We start from the raw sequence: 16,883 nt of genomic DNA, 5'->3' as shown, positions 1-16,883 counted from the left end.
ATGAAAAAGAAGCTTATCGTCGCCTCAGAGCAACAGTAAGATATCTTAGTGTTATTTCTGGGATTAGATATCTTACTGTTGCTCTGAGGCGACGTTATGTTATCAAATTTGAAAAGCGGACAATGTTTTTGTGTTCTTTGATTGCTTTTTATTATGATTATATATGTATATGCCATTAGTATAAGTTTCATTTGCTATAAGTAAAAGTTTTCTTTACAAGAATTACTCGTGAAAAATCAGGGCCGGCTCTGTACGGTTGCAATGAGAGTATCATGCAGCACTAAGGAGCGAAAATTTTAAAAGGGGGAAAATATCTGTTTTTTTTTTAATTATTATTATTATTATAGCCAGATACATACATACTATTCATTTATTTTTTTGTTCATTAGAAATTCAAAATAACAAAGTTCAAATTTTTGCTCCTCTTGCCCAACACATTTTTTGCAACAGTTTTATTCCTACGTATCCCTCAACTCACATTTACTTACTAACGTGTATTTTGTGTTACCGTTATAAGTCTTTCCTTTAAATGCATACCGCTTATTGAATCTTTCATCTGTACCATGGTTGTTCTAAAACTTGAGCAAAATCAAAGTTTGGAACTGATAGTACAAAGCATTAAAAATAAATTTTTGAAAAGAAAGCAAGAATGTACTATGCATTTTGATCATTTCTGCGTTCGGTGTTTTGAAATGGATCCCAAACATAACATTCCAACCAATGAAAAACTTCTTGGTTTCCACTTAATAAAAGGTTCAACCGTAATTCAGTTGACACACGCGTTCACTGGAGAAACACAATTTATTAGCAGACAACTTCAGGGCCAAAGTTATGACAGCGGTGCCAGCATTAAATGCATACGAGGGGAAATTAAGACCTCCATTTTTTACATAAAAAAATTCCGAACACTGCATTCCAAATCCTCAGAAACATATTGAATCTAGTACTGATTGCATAGTTATCTAAAATGGTACTATTTTACCAAATATGTAGCTCATAATTTTTCTCTGGTCCTAGAATGGGGCATGTTTAAATCAAAGTACCACCATATACACTATACAGCCAAATCAAGTGATAACACGCAAGGAAAAACAAATTAATTCCTTAAAAGTTCCAATTCGATTATAAAAATGCAATAAACGACACTGAACGAGAATCTCATGATGCATTTCAAAAATCGTAAGTAACAAAAAAAAAAAAAAAAAAAAACCGCATGGTTATTTTTTTTATGTTCAGCAAACCCAGACACATTATACATAAGTTACATTATCACTACTGTGCAGGAGAGCGTAAAAATGTTGGTCTGTTGCATACAAAGGTTGGGACTATCCCTCTTATAACACTTGTAAATAATTATAGAGGATATTTCAAAAGAATTAAAATGTTATGGATCAACGCGGAAAACGTACAATGCAGTCATAACTGCGCCATTTTTGTACTTACGTTAGTCTGGCTCGGAGGTACTGATTTGTCTTGACGTTTTAGATCAAGTGAACAACTTTAATGCCTTTCAACAAATATTTTTAAAAAGTTTTGAACGAATAACGTTTTTTTGATTGAAAATCAACAAAAGCACACATGCATTTGATTCAATCGTTTAAGATGCAAAAATTTTGCTGATACTAGCTGCGTGCCCGGCGTTGCACGAGCTACTTAAAAAATGAAAGAGATATCCAATTGAAGTTTTTGTATTACTCTGACATCACTTTCTAAAGTGCTAAGGAGTAAATAAATACGCGTAATGCAAGGTTTGCAAAAGACCAGTAGAGCATATTTTTGGCAAAAATCTCTTTAACGTTAATCATAGTTATCAATGATACAGGTTATGAGTATTTTCAATTAGCACAAAAGATGAAAATATATGCATTATCAACTATAATCTGTGCTCAAGTTAAAATGACTTACATCTGATAGACTATACCTGAAATATTTATGTACAATTACAATCAGCTTTTTACATAAAATGACACACACTTTGTTTTATTACGTGAAACTAAAGCACCAAGACTAAATAAATAGCAATAAGCATTAATTTAATACCAAGTCATCAGATTCCAATCTAGCTTTAGTTAAAATCCTTGAGCACAATCTTTATTGTTCAACTCTGTTTCACTTAAAGAATCCAAACATTCTTAATTTAACATGTTCTTTTAACGATCCAAACTGTATTTCAAATATATAAACAGGAAGGAAAAAGAGAGTTTTTACAATTTGAAAAGTTACCCATGTGACGGGAAAAAGGTCAACAAAATAAACATAATTAGTCGTACATCCTAAATGTACCAAAATATGAGGCCGGTGAATGATAAACGTACACTACAATCCATAAACATAGCTAAAGAAACAACTTTCATATGCTGAAAAGAGTTAAGAACGTTGAATGTAAAAAATTAAAAAAAAGACAGACGATAAAATAAAGGCTATTTCCGAATAGAGCAACCAATTTTAAACTAATTTAAAATGAAATTCTAGATGGAAACATTGTTTTAAGATTTGGACAGCAGCCAAAAAATCTCTTTTAAAACAATTATTAGAATTTTACTTGCTCACCCATATGCAAAAATGGCAACAGGAAATAAATAAAAATTCCTGAATAACGTTATGTTAATTAACGTTTTAATTAATATATCCGCTAAATAAAGTCGCACAATTACGAGATTGGTCCCATTGTTTTCTTTGGAAAATTTCGAATTGATCGGTATCTCGTTTGATGCTCGATTCGCAGCGGTTCTCGAGGAGATCGATCTTCAGACAGACAAACAGACAGACAGACGGACGCGAACAGATTTTATTATTATAGTAGATTTTAATAAATATTTTACAATACAAAGTCTCATAAAAAAGTGCTGATGATTTTGAAACTTTTTGCAAGAGTCTTATGCATCGAAGAAAATATTTCATTTATTTTTGAAGCGAAAAATAAGGTAAATATATTTTCTCAACTATACCTTACGCTTACTTTTCAGCTTTTGAAATATTATTTTACAATTTTGCCTGCCGATAGATATGTTTTATCCACTTATCAAAAGTTTAAGATCTCGAGTATTGTGCGCTGCAAGCATTTTGTCATCTCACAATAGCACTTTAAGGTTAGACAGTCACTTCAGAGGCTAAATGTACATAATTAATCGTCATTAAAATTCGCCAGATTGATTCATCGCCGTTTTATTTACAGCAGACTCCCGATTATCCGCGAGCGGTTTATCCGCGGGGCGGATTATCCGCGAATCAATCAACAATCACGAACATGTATTTTCGCAGTAAAAAGCGAATACCAGTGGCTGTTTTTTTTTTTTTTTTTTTGAAAAATTGTACATTTACACTCAGTTGTTTTTGCTTGATTAATTGATTTGATTTAATTTTATTATTATTATTATTATTATTTTTATTATTTTTGTGCGTTCATCATCGTACATACACTTGTTTGTTAAGTTCGGTTGTGCAAAAATACAAAACATTTGTACTGTACTCTATATGTATTTTCACTGTTTGCAGAAAGTGTTATGCATCAATACAGTTAAGAATTGGACAATTTTTACCTGATTTGTCCCCCATTTTAGTCTTTTTGCGGTTATCCGCGATTTTTATTATCCGCGGCTCTTGTGCCACCCAATTCCGCGGATAATCGGGAGTTTACTGTACTCACAATCTCTCAGTGAAAAGAAAACATTTACTTTTTGGTAGTTTAAACCTGCGATCTATTTTTTTAATGTGCATTAAATGATAAAATGAAATTATGCATTATAAATTTTAAATAGTTCAACAATAACCGTTAATACAAAGTATAGTGGTTAAAACCACCATTAGCTACAATGATCGTTGTGAATTTATATCGTCAATAAGTAAAAGTCAAAGTGGGTTGCACAGTTGACGTACAAACATTGCTTCAAAGTTGCAATAAAAATTAAGTGATGGAATTCAAGTATTAAAAATTAAGCCTATAAATATGACAAGCTAAAAATATTTTTTACATGAAATATAGATCCCGAGTAAATCAGTTATGAGAAAATATTTTCTACCATTATTATATTTCATATAGTTATTTATTAGTAAAATTCGTCGAATTATGCTATTATAATTAAAACATTGCAACGACATTTTTAGGCATTTAGTTTGTCAAAGTTGCAAATCAGATAGAAAGATGAGCATACAATCTTTCTAATTGACTGTGATGTTTTCTGGTTAGTTATCAATTATATTTTACTTTCAACTTGGTGTTTGTATGAAACCGCATTTTGTTTTGTTTCTCTTCTAGGAAGATGGTGTTCCACCGCCAGAGGATGTCTGCGGTCTATGCTTTGCTATTCTTCTTCCATTTTTAGAAGCAAGCCTTCCAAAAATCTTTCCTCGAAGAAAACAATTTCTTTGCTGCAAGGAAACGATTTTTTAATTATGGATTCCGGTATCGGTTTGGATTACATAGTAGAGAATCCTGACTACGCGAAGAAGTTAGCTGTGGGTAAGTCGCACTTTTTCTTTAGCTCAATCTATGCTAAATGCAATAAATGCAATATGTATAGCTAAAACTTTGATTTCATCTCACAAAGTGATTGTATGGTTGTATTTCAATCCTCAAATAGATTAACACTTAATCTTCGGGCAGATAATTAAGGCTGTTGAATTTAACATCGGTACTACTGGGATCCGACTGGCAACACGCACTCTGTGTTCTACCTCCACTATTGGTAACCGAATGGCGAGACACTGTGTTCTTTTTCAACTATTGGTAAACATTTCATTATAATAGATTCTTAACAATGCAAAGACTAGAAAAATCAAGTGTTGCTTATTCAGGGGTGCCACCCCCTAAAAACAAGGGCGCACCCACCCTAAACGTCACGAACCACCCCCAAATAAAAAATATCTCTTAAAACAATCCCCCCTAAAAATTTCAATGGCGCAGTCAGCGCCATGCCCCCCCCCCCCCCAGGTGGGCACCCCTGGCTTATCACAACAATACAGATATGGGGAACCTATTTGCCATCGAAGACCGCAATTAAATTATGTAGTAAAGAAAGAGTCCGCTTAGGTTGAAAAACCTACAAAATCAATTCTTATGTAATTATGATTTTGTATTGTTTTATCAATTTGTTGCACTAAGCAAAAATTATAAAATAGTAATAAACATTAAATCGTTAATTAATGATTTTACCCAAGCCAAAAAAATCTATGTTTAAGTAAAGTTAATAATTTGTTCCGAGATTAATGTTTGATCGGTTTTTTGTAAGAAACAGCATATTTAAATAACGCTTCAAATAAGATGATTTACTATTATATATTATGGAACTAGAAATATTTTTAAATATTTGATTTAGACATTTAAAACGATCGTATTAGTTTTACCAATGGATTTTTTGGAATTTAAAAAAAAAATCTTATTGCTATATGCCATTTTTTATGTCTTAATGTTATTAGTAGTGTATGCAGAACTAATAAATTGCAATGTAACTGCATATTTGACTCAAACTTTGCAACAAGAAGCCTTAAGTAAACCTTTAAAACCAGCATCTGAAATTTGCGTTCTTGAAGTAGAATTTATGCCATGAAAGAAAATGTAAACTTTCTGTAGTAAGAACTTCCAAAGCAGGAAAGCAAACATGGTATATGGCTCTTGCACCCATGATTATTCAGTAACATATTAACAGATTTACGTAGATTATTTACATAGAAGGTCGTTTAGTCAGTGGCGTACTGAGCCGTCACACTGTTAAAAATTTTCCGGAAAATTTACGGTAATTGGTACTGGCATCCATGTTGCCAGTAACTATTACCGTAACAATCAAATGTTACTGTAAAATTTTACGGTTTCCTCGGTACGCCACAGCAACAATTGGAGTTGGGATCGCTTACTTTTACGGTATAAATTACCGTAAAAATCAGCGATGCGTTAAGTCCGCCATTTTACAGTAACAATCAAATGTTACTGTAAAATTTTACGGTTTCCTCGGTAGGCTTATTTTTACGGTATAAATTACCGTAAAAATCAGTGACGCGTTAAGTCCGCCATTTTACAGTAACAATTACCAGAAAATCTTCCTGAATTTTTAACAGTGCACGATACCGGGAAAATTCCCGGTGGGCCGGTGCCTTAGTGCGCCGATGCCTTAAACTTTTTTTTAAGGATTTTTTTACCGGATATTGCGGCGCCAGGTACCATAAGATTTATTGCATTAAATAAACAAATAAGGCGACTTGACATTATGAAACTACGTAATATTCCTTTTTAAAATCAAAGTTACCTCCATTCATCGGTTTATTCAAAATCGTTAATGTAAAATGATTTTCTCATTCCCATCCAAATCTACCTCTTTTACCCAAATAAAATGGTGGTAGAGTTTTCATATTTTTTCAAAATGAAAGTGACATCATAGGATTTTTTTTTTTAATTTGAAGTATAAATTCACGAATCATAATAACAACAATAAATAACCATTCAGCTCCGACTTGAACTCAGTGGAAACTATAAACCTTTCCATTAAAATTTTTGACTAATGCCGTGGTTCGCAGATTGTTTTTGATTCAAGGTACCTATTTTGGACATTTAACTTTCGTACGGCGCAGATCTCTGTTTAACTCAGTAACAAGGCCAGGGTTTTAGTCCGAGGGGTCGGGGGGGGGGGGGGGGGAAGCAGAGGTCGATTTTTTTTTTTTTTTTATATCGTCTTCTTACCGCTTCCAACGAAGCAAAAGAAAAGCAAAAACTTCGGATTCACTTAGTGGGGGCGGGGAGGGAGGCTGCAGCCTCATACACACACGCATAGCTCCTTCATAACTTACGGTCAAAAATGAATGAAACAGGTATATTTGCATTGCATAGCTCTTTATTGTTATTCATGATTCAAGAGCGCTGCGCGACATTTCAACAGTAACATAATTCTCTAATTATAGTGAAGTGATTGATTATTTCGTGGTGCCGGTGCCCCCATGAAGACTTCACGGCGGTCTGATTTACAGCCCCCCCCCCCCCCCCAGTTTTCAACTTATCACATTCAATAGCGTTAAATTTGAGCCTTTTCATACGGTCAGATTGTTTTTATTTTTAGCTATTTCATTTTACACTTTTCGCGCTTCCACATACGTTTTCCCTTTCAGACGCTGCTACTTTTTTTAAAGACGCCAAATATCACTACTACTCAACAAATTTTATTTTAAGTTCAAAACATGACCAGGGGTGTAACTAGGAGAAGTTTGACGCCCCCCCCCCCCCCCCCCGTGGGCGTGAAATTAAAGACATGGTTAAAAATTGTTTTCCCAAACTTGAATGAAAAAAGAAAAAAAAATCGAAAATCAATTTTGTAGACTAAAATCAGTGGCAACCACCGTTTAGATACCATAGAAATAAATCGCCCCCTTACCCCAGCTTTATTAAAGATAGCCAAAATTTTCATTTAAGGTAGTTCAATTCCGAAAATGTTCAGGGGATAGCGCCTGGACGCCTCACATCATAAAAGATCGCTTAAAATTTAGTATATTGAACTTATATTTCGGAAGCTTACTGGAGGAGCCACCCTTAATTCAGCCCGCCCCCGAACCCGAAGTTATAAAAAAAAATGTCTACAATTTCGTTTTAGCGCTTCAATTTTAGAAACTTTCCAGCAGAATCTCCGAACAACATCCCTTCTTCTCAAGTTATCAAAGATAGCATACAATTATGCCATTTAAAACTTCAACTGTGAAAAATTTCTATAGAAAAGTTTCGAAACGCATATCCCTTCCTCTAGAGCAGGGCCGTCCAACTGCAATGAGCCCACAGGCCAGAATTCTGGTCACTGATCACCTGGCGGGCCGCAGCTTGAAAAAGTCAAACAATGACCTCTTGCCTCTTATACAATAACAATTAATAGTTGAATTATTGATTATAAAACAATGAAACAGAAGGATTATAAAACAATATGCTTGCACTTTTATGAGAAAACTCGTTGCTATCAGTCAGATCAATATCATCAACAGAAAAGAGCGGAGAGTTGACGAGAGCAAGCTCTCAATTTCTTTTCGGAAATCAACAAAGGCCGTAGAGTCAGTGTGTGGGGTCTTTATTTTTAACCAATTGCAGGTAGGTTTTGTTTATCTGAAATGTTTCTCTCTTCCTTCCCTGTCTCCTCCCGCCAACGCGAGGCAATACTATTTCAAAGAATTGGTTTGAACACCAGCGTGCAGGGTAGGATTGCTTGACCTGTAGATGTCCTGTACCTTTTTCTACCAATACAATGAAAGGAGTAAAAGAGCGATCAAGAGCAAATTTCGGAGACAACGGCTTGACCAAGAATGGTAGTTTCGTATGCTTCTTGAGACCATGAAATGTCGAAAAAAGAAATATGCTGAATAAGAAGTTGGCGGGCCGCCAGTTGAACAGCCCTGCTCTAGAGTGAGCAAAAATTGTCTGCAAATGAGATCTTAGAACTTAAGATTTCGAAAGCTTTCCGGGGACGAAATACCGAACGCCCTGTCTTCACTTTATTGAAGATGATCTAATGTTTTGTAAGACCTTAATGTCGAAATTTTTTTGAAGGAGCATTCAGGCCGTCGCCAACATTCACCAGTTCTCAGAAATGGAGCCACCAGTTTCTGAAAGTGATTTTAAAAAAAAAGCAAAAGAAAGAAAAAGAAGAAAACCTTCGCAGTCTTTACGAATTGAAATAGTAACAATCAATGAACTAAAAAAGGAATAAAAGGAACAAAAAGTATTTTTTCTGCAAAATTTAAAAAGAAAATGAAATCTTTGCATATTATAGAAAAACATCCAAGTCAGAAGTGAACGTTTCCAACATTTTTGAAGGAAAAAAAATATTTTAGTGCATCGTACAAACCCATTACAAGGTTCAGTTTAAGGGGGTCCGGGACACAAAAACCCTCAAATTTTGCAATTTTTTTTTATAATTTGAAAAATTGCTCCGTTTTTTTCTGCTTAAGAGGACTTTTGAATCTTGTTTCTACCTTAAATAGAACGAAAGTTATAGTTATTTTTGTTGCATGCATCTAACGAATGTGTACATAACTTTAAAACTTTAGACGCGTTTTTCTCCATGATGCAATTTTTCCCGATTTCTTGCATTCAAACTCTTATAAGTCAGGAACCGATAGAGATAAAGTAATGAAACTTGGAGCATATCTTTTTCAAGCAATTTACTTTAATTTTTATTCGGCGAATTTGAAAAAAACGTTTACTTCAAAAATTATGATTTTTTTTAAAAAAAGTATCTTTGAATTTTTCGAAATTTTTCTTCAAATATTTTTTATTTTTTATTGAATCAATATTTTTAAAATCGCCGAATAAAAATTAAAGCTTAGATATTTGTGCATACTTTTTTGAAAAAAAAATTGAAAATTGATCAACAATATTTTGAGTTATAGCAATTTAAAGCAACCCCATTTTTTTGAAAAATCTAATTAAATTTAGATAAAAAAATAATTTTTTTCATATTTATGTTATGATTTTGCTTATTAAATAAATGATGAATCAGTTCAAAAAATTTCAAAACTCTAAAGTACATAATAAAAAATTTTTCAAAATGTGTCCCGGACCCCCTTAATAAAAAAATGAATAGATAAATAAACATGATAGCATTATAGGCCACCGTAATGTGTTTTAAATAGAAAACAAGTTGAAATAGTGTGAACGAGATTTAAATGGAGTAATGAATTAATAATAACAAGTTCTAAGTGTTTGAATTCTTAAAAGTGAAAGTAAACCAAAACTTTATCCTGAGATTCAGGAGGCATAATATTTAAATTAAAATAAAGTGAAAAAAGAAAAAAAAAAAAAACACTTAAAATATCACATCACTCCAAAATGCTAAAAGTTTTCTCTTTGGGGCCGCATTCAATTATTTCAAACAAATAAAATTTTAGGCTGGAAATTTAAAATTAACTATCGAAAAACCAAAGCACTCGTTTTTTTTTTAGAAAAGAAAACTGGGGGAGAGTTTTCCACTACACTTTAACAATAATAAAAACATATACGTAAAAAAAGAGAAGAAATTGTTCAGTTTAGAATGCTCTAAAACTCAGTGGTTCTCAACCTGGGGGCGAAAAAAATTGCAAGGGGGAAACGAGTGTATAAAAATAATAAAATAAAAAAAGTAAAACAAGCCATAATTTTCCCTGTTTTGGATTCACATGTCTCGAAATTACCACGTTTTTTTTTTTTTTTTTTTGCGTTTTTTTTTTTTTTTTTGCGTTTTTTGAAGTTTAGAGCGGATTTTTTCCTTCTTTCTAAGGACCTCCTTGATCATGCAAAAAAAAAAAAAAAAAAACTATTGCGCATACACAGGTAAACTAGTTGTGGGAGCTGCTATCAGGGCATTTGGTGACATTGAAAAATGAAATTACTGACTTGTTTCAGGACATTAGTTCAGAGAACTTGGAATTTAAGAGATGCTTTTAAAATCTATTTTCATACACTTCTAAATCATGTTCGGGAACATGCAATCGATCTAAATCTGCGATTTTCAAGCAAATTTGCTAGCGATAATGAAGGACCAAACATGAATGTTGTAAGCTACTTCTAATGCTGTAAGATAATTCCACGTTTGTCCGAAATTTCGTGAGAGCGATTCGTACTACGTGTCAACCTCACCTAGATCCCAGATTATTTCTAATAAATTTGTTTTGTTCTTTAATTTCATATTTTCTAAAAATAAAAGTTGTGTAGCAAAGGAAATTGTCATTCTATATTTTCACTAAATAACCAGCTTCGCTTTAGCTTCAAATTTCGATTGTACTATTTGTACTGACTATATATGGGGGAGGGGGGCATGACCGCATTTTTTTTTGTTTAAGGGAGGGGGGAGGCTCAGAGCTTGAAGGATTGAGAACCTTTGCATCCAAAAGGTGTAATACAACAACCGCATATACATAGACACCATTCTGATCAGGTGTTCGTCTAAATCGAAAACTTTCTGAACTTAAAATTGATGATAAAATTCTTCCATTCTGTGGCTGAAAAGTTTTATTTTTTCAATGTGACAATTTTGCAATCAAGTGTTCGTCTAAATCGAAAACTTTCTGAACTTGAAATTGATGATAAAATTCTTCCATTCTGTGGCTGAAAAATTTTATTTTTTCAATGTGACAAATTTGCTTGTGAATTATGTCTTTACTTGGAAATTTCAAGACAGAAATAGCAGAAAAACGCTGGATTCAAAATTATATTCGTAATCAGGGCCCAATTTCCCAATAGGCAGAGTAGGTAGTTGCCTAGGGCGGCAAAATTTTCAAGAGCGGCATATTGTGTTTTAACCACGCATTTTTTTTTTTTTTTTTATAACCCTTGAAGTTAGCATTTTTTCCATTTTCCATAGTGACATCCTTTTCTTGAAATTTAATAATGTTTACTTTCACCCATCTTATGAAAATGAAATATTTTTCAAACATGGAAATAGATGTGTGTAAAACAATAAGTGTGTAGACAAATAACGTTGTCGATTGAAGAAAATCAAGTGTCAAGCGTTTGACCAGATGCTTCAACAAGATTGGAGTTTGACAAAGATTTTTTTTGTCATAGTAAAATTTATTCAATTATGGTTTCTTCAGTGATTGACGTGTATTTTCTCTTCTGCATTATTAATGTTTAAAAACTTTTCTCTTAATAGTAGTAAGTCTGAGCGGCAAATGAAATTGAGTGACAAGCGAAAAAGGCGGAATAATTTTAATGAAGAATGCATGCTCGTAGTTAAAAACCGATGAACAAAAAAAAAAGAGTCTTCAAAATGTTTTTAAAAAGTGATACATATTTTTCAAGTAGGCAGTTTTCAAAAGCGGAATCTTTGGACTTTTTGGAATATAATCCAGAAACAATTTACAAGTGGAATATGATCGAGCTATGAGGAGTGATTAGAAACGTTAAGTTAATGAACGCAATAACATAGAGGAAATTATTTAAATCGCTGATTCATAGATGAAAACAATTCTGAAATTTGCCGAATGATAAAATACGAGCATGAACAAATATCATACATTCAGAGCACCTAATCGGATGGAACGTTAAGCATCATTAAAAAATAAATTAAAATTTTTCAAAAATAAAAAAGAATCTCAATGTTGCAATTTTGTCTCTAAATTTTCCAAATAAGTAATTTTTGGGGAGGACGCATGCGTTTTTTTTTTTTTTTTTTAATCACGGAAATTTTGCATCTTTTTTTTTTTTTTTTTTTGAGAAGAGGTTGGGAAGTGGGGGGGGGGCAGATTTCAGGAATGCCTAGAGGCGGAGTGAAGCTAAATTCCGCTCTGTTCGTAATGGACTTATTTTACCTCGTACTGAAAGAACGAGTCGCCAAGGTATTCTTTTTGCTCATCTGGGCGACTATAAAAAGTCTTTGGGCTTCTAGTTTCTTCAGTTTCAGAAATCATGTTATACTGAATTTTCCAATAAACTCAAAGAAATTTGTCTGGAGCCTAAATTTTTTCCTGACTCTTAAAAGATTTTGGTTTTTGCCGGTTCCTGCCAATAAATAATGTTGAAACTATACTCACTTCACGTTTGTAACTCTGAAGAGGAAAACGTAAGATGGCTAAACTTTGGTTAATGACTTTTTCCCCGGTGTCATTTTCAAACAATGATGACATCTCCTCAGCTGCAACAAACATGCGGAAATCTGTTGTCAAGTCGTCCTTTACTACCAGTTCAGTTTTCAAACTGCAGCTGTAGAATGCATTATGTTTTTATTTGCGCTCTTCAATTACCATAGTGACCCTAACATTGTTACATGTGAAGATCATAATAACGCACCTATATGCTTATTTCGGGGTGCTAAAAAGTGAATCATGCCATACACTTTAGGATGGGCCGAAAAAAAATCGAAATTCTGCAGAGTATTTAGCCTTAGTGCGGAAAATTTGTCACTCGCTAACACAAATTACTGTGCCAAAGTTCGTGTCTCTGAGTTAATATCTTCCGCTCTGGCAAGAGACTTGAATTTTTGAGAGGAAAAAAAAGAGAATACAGTTGATTCCGGTTAATAGGACTACATTGAGACGGGACCATTTTGGTACTAATAACCGGCTGGTCCGATTAAGCGAACAGGACCTGTGCAGCTTGATCGAACATGCTATACACAAAACATTTAAATGCCAATATGATTGTTGGGAGCCCCACATGTATGGTGAGCATACAAAGAAGAAAAACTGCTGTTTATAAAAAAAAATTCAGATAAAAATAAATTAAAATACAGGGCAGAATCTTTTTACACGCTTTCAACAACGTGTTAAAATCGATACGGTATTTGTTACATTAGTACTTCGTATGATGAGCGTACAAGGAGAAAAAATGCTGTTTACGAAATTATTTCAGTTAAAAATAAAATGAGGCGAAGAATATTTTTAAACTCTCTTTTTAGGACGTGTTCAAACCGATACGGTTTAAGTTACATTCCTTCCTGTCAGTGCGAATCAATTCAACAACCAGATGTTACTAAAAATCTGAGAGTGAAGAAAAATCAATGCTGAAAAGCACCAATCAGCCATTAAAAATTTAAATTAAATGAAAATTACAACGAAAAACTTTCTTTGAAAAAAAAAATACATATTATTGAATGTGCTAACTGAACTGAAAAAAAAATTTAAATTTCTGATTTTTCAGTTTGCTGGAAGAGTGCTCCATGCAATGGGAGTTTCATTAACGATTTTTTTTTCTGCTGTTATTGCTGGGTTTAATTGAAAGCTACAAGAAACCAGTACTAATTCTTATTGCACTAATTATTAAATTCGTTGACTCACTTGAAACTCGCAATTTCTTGATTTTTTTCGAATTTGTCCTCCTGTTCCTTGGTCCGATTAAGCGAATTGTAGGTCCCTGTAAGCAAATAATATTAGGCTTAAGTAATAGGATTTGTTTCGGTTCTTAAAGATTTGGTTAGAATAAGCGGCTGGTCCAATTAACCGGTGGTCTTATTAAGCGGATTCAACTGTATTTACAAAATATTTTAAATTTCGCAGAACGCTAAGCTTTAGTGCAGGAATTTTGTAACTTCCTCTCACAAACTGCTGCACAAAATTTGAAGCCGGTGAGTTAATTATTTCTGCTCTAGTAAGTGGCTGGGATTTTGAGAATTTTATATAAATTCCTCAAATACGAGTGACACATTACAAAGTTACTACATACCAAATACGCTGCAATACTTCGAATTTTTTAATCACCTCAACGACAACATAAGATTACATTTAGAGGATTTAGGGGGAGGGGTCAATGGCCCCCTTTATTTTGAAAAACTATTGCTCTTACATATAAATAGGCGTATTTTTGCGGTTTTTCGATAAAATTTCATTGAGTTCATGCCCCCCCCCCTCTGGGAAAATTCGAAATAATGGGTCTGCCTTGAAGTGAAATAGGCTCTACTTCGTTGTTTATACAGGGAAAATGATTAGGAAGTCACGTGGCTTATATTTTTGTTAGAAACTGTCTGTTGTTCCTTCTGCGTATTTCGAAATATTTTCAATCCACTGAATTAAAAGCTGGAATCATTTGCCTTTTAGAGCAAAATCTTCGCGGACCCCTCAAGTGGGCTACTTGCCTTTTAAATTTTACCGAACTTGCTCGCGCCATCGCGGCATCTCTTCCAGTTTGTTGATGGTGTACCATTAGGTCCTAAACCTTACTCTTCTAAAATAAGAGAAAGCCTGTTTGACATTGAAAAGGGTCCTACAGTTAGTTTTAAGCCAATGGACAATAAGTTGACCCGACGATATTTATTATTGATATCACATGCCAAAAAATAAGGCGTATCATTTCCTTATCTTGTTAATCACGAACTGGGTGCGCTAAATAGGGGAAGGTTGCTGTCAATGAACCGGTTCCATGACTAGACCGCGAAGATATCTCCCGTACCAAAATTTGTGAAGACGCGTAATTAGCTTTAGTATCTTCCTTTGTCTGAAAACAGTCTACTACAGAATCGTTAAGTAGTTTAAATTATTTAATCATATTGCTAATCGGTCAGAAAAGATTTCTACCATTATCTTATAAATTATTGAGATTTTCATTTAGTTATAACGTGTTTTGAGTTTGTTTCACCGATCATTTAAACGTGAACATTGACTTAAAAGAGTGCCTTTTCAAGTACAATTCCCCATACTTCATGATTCATCATGATTCGTCACAGCAGTAACACCACTAAGAATATTCAAAATGACGCAGTTGCTATCATTGGACCACTAGGGGTTTCCACGAATGTGGCCTGGCAAAGTGGTTTATACATGAAAAATCTCAAATATTGTTGTAACTTCAGCTCATTTATCTTTGAAAATTGATCAGTTGTTTTAAAATAAATATGACAATGAAAAGAATATTCTCAGTAATTCCTGAAAATCCTTATACTTTATTATAATTTCAAGGCATTTTTTTAAATAAAATTGATTAAAAATGAAAAACATAATAATACAGTTTCAAATACTTTTGCTGTTCTAAAAAAGAAAAAAATCCAAAGTTAGTAAAATATGGCCCGTGGACAAGTGAGAGCATGTAACGTGCTACAGTAGCTTACAAAAATGGTGGTATGGCCCTTAACGAAGTCTGCCGACAATATAGAGTCCTGAATGCAACTTTAAACAGTCGCATGGAAAATAAAACCAGTTTGTTGTTACCTTAGTCCCTTATCAAAATTTTAGAAGATAAGCCCTCCAAAATAGGAATATGAATAGTGAATCATGCTTTTAAACTAGAGCAGAAGTTTTTGGAATTACTTAAGAAAAATGGGGGGGGGGGGCATTGGCCTTTCAAGAGGCTGTGAAAAATAACATGTCCCACTGATTTTATTGAGACAAAAAGTCTGTCAGTAATTATCTGGTAGTTTGAGACTTACGCTTCTGGTTTCAGTAATAAACTGGTCGTAAATGGTCTCTGACGTTTTAGAGAGCAAGTTCAATCTTAATTCGAACGAAAATTTTCAAAATCGATTTAACAAAATTCTCAACAGTTCAAAAGAGGTTGAAAAGATATTAGCTAAGAACAGTGTTGCACCGGTTAGGGAAATATCAAGTGGTGAACCAGATGTGATGACAACAGTTGTGCGAGTGCTGGGTTTTTTTTTATGTTCCTCTTATCCAAAAGTAAAACATTTTAGAAAATAAATCTCTTTTTCTATCACTTATTATCATTTGTAGTGTTTATTGATCACCTGTTATAAATATTTGTAAGTTACGCATTGATTATTTAATTTGAAAATGTGGTCCATCGATGAAACTCGATGGTCTATCCATAGCAACCGGTAGTCATGTATGAACCGTGTGCTATGTATTTATTCTTAATTTTCATTCTTTATTGCGTATATTTACCATGAAAGTGAATATAATTTTTGAAACAGAAATATATCGAGAAATTGTTCCTATAATTAACGTGAAATTAGAGTTATATTTCCTTCCTAGAAAAATCGAAAACTGTTATGAGGCTCATTGACGGCAACCTTCCCCTATGTCTCGCTGGCTGAAAACAGCTAATAGAATCTTGAGATTGTACACTTCAACTATAAAACCACCAATTGAGTTGTAAACTTGGTCAAGTTTATTTATAAATGTATGTACTCCATCCTGGTTTAGAATAAAAATCAACCATTTTATTCGATACGGACAAAGCATGCGTATGAATTCATTCATGTATCAAGATATTTGTCAAAAATGTATCAATGTAATTGATCCCATCCATTGCTCCGAATGGTATATTTTTTAGTTTTAATAACGCATGGTTAACAAGCTTTATGAGTCATTTTATAATTTTCCCCCATGAATATAAATCAATATCCAGAATTCAGTTCTAATTTTTTGTTCATATTTCCCAGAGTTTTTGTAACCGAATAAATGCTTTGATTTCTAGTCAAACTTGTTTTTACGTGCAATTGATCATATTAAAGTCCTCGTGAATTTTGAATCTCACACGATAATTTAAAAAATAATGG

General features: G+C 33.4%; 1 long non-coding RNA gene across 1 annotated transcript in view; it reads left to right on the top strand.

Moving 5' to 3' along the window:
- The window catches only part of LOC129219412 (uncharacterized), a 52,691-nt gene extending 36,244 nt beyond the window's left edge, over positions 1-16,447 (top strand). The window contains exons 2-3 of the long non-coding RNA XR_008580412.1: positions 4,256-4,459; positions 16,357-16,447. This is a non-coding gene — a long non-coding RNA (uncharacterized LOC129219412). The remainder of the gene's footprint in view (positions 1-4,255; positions 4,460-16,356) is intronic.
- The last annotated feature ends 436 nt before the right edge of the window (positions 16,448-16,883 follow it).

Source organism: Uloborus diversus, chromosome 3 (assembly GCF_026930045.1).
Source record: "Uloborus diversus isolate 005 chromosome 3, Udiv.v.3.1, whole genome shotgun sequence".
Classification (NCBI taxonomy): domain Eukaryota; kingdom Metazoa; phylum Arthropoda; class Arachnida; order Araneae; family Uloboridae; genus Uloborus; species Uloborus diversus.
The sequence above is the reverse complement of the archived record's forward strand: the minus strand, read 5'-3'. Positions and strand labels throughout refer to the sequence as shown.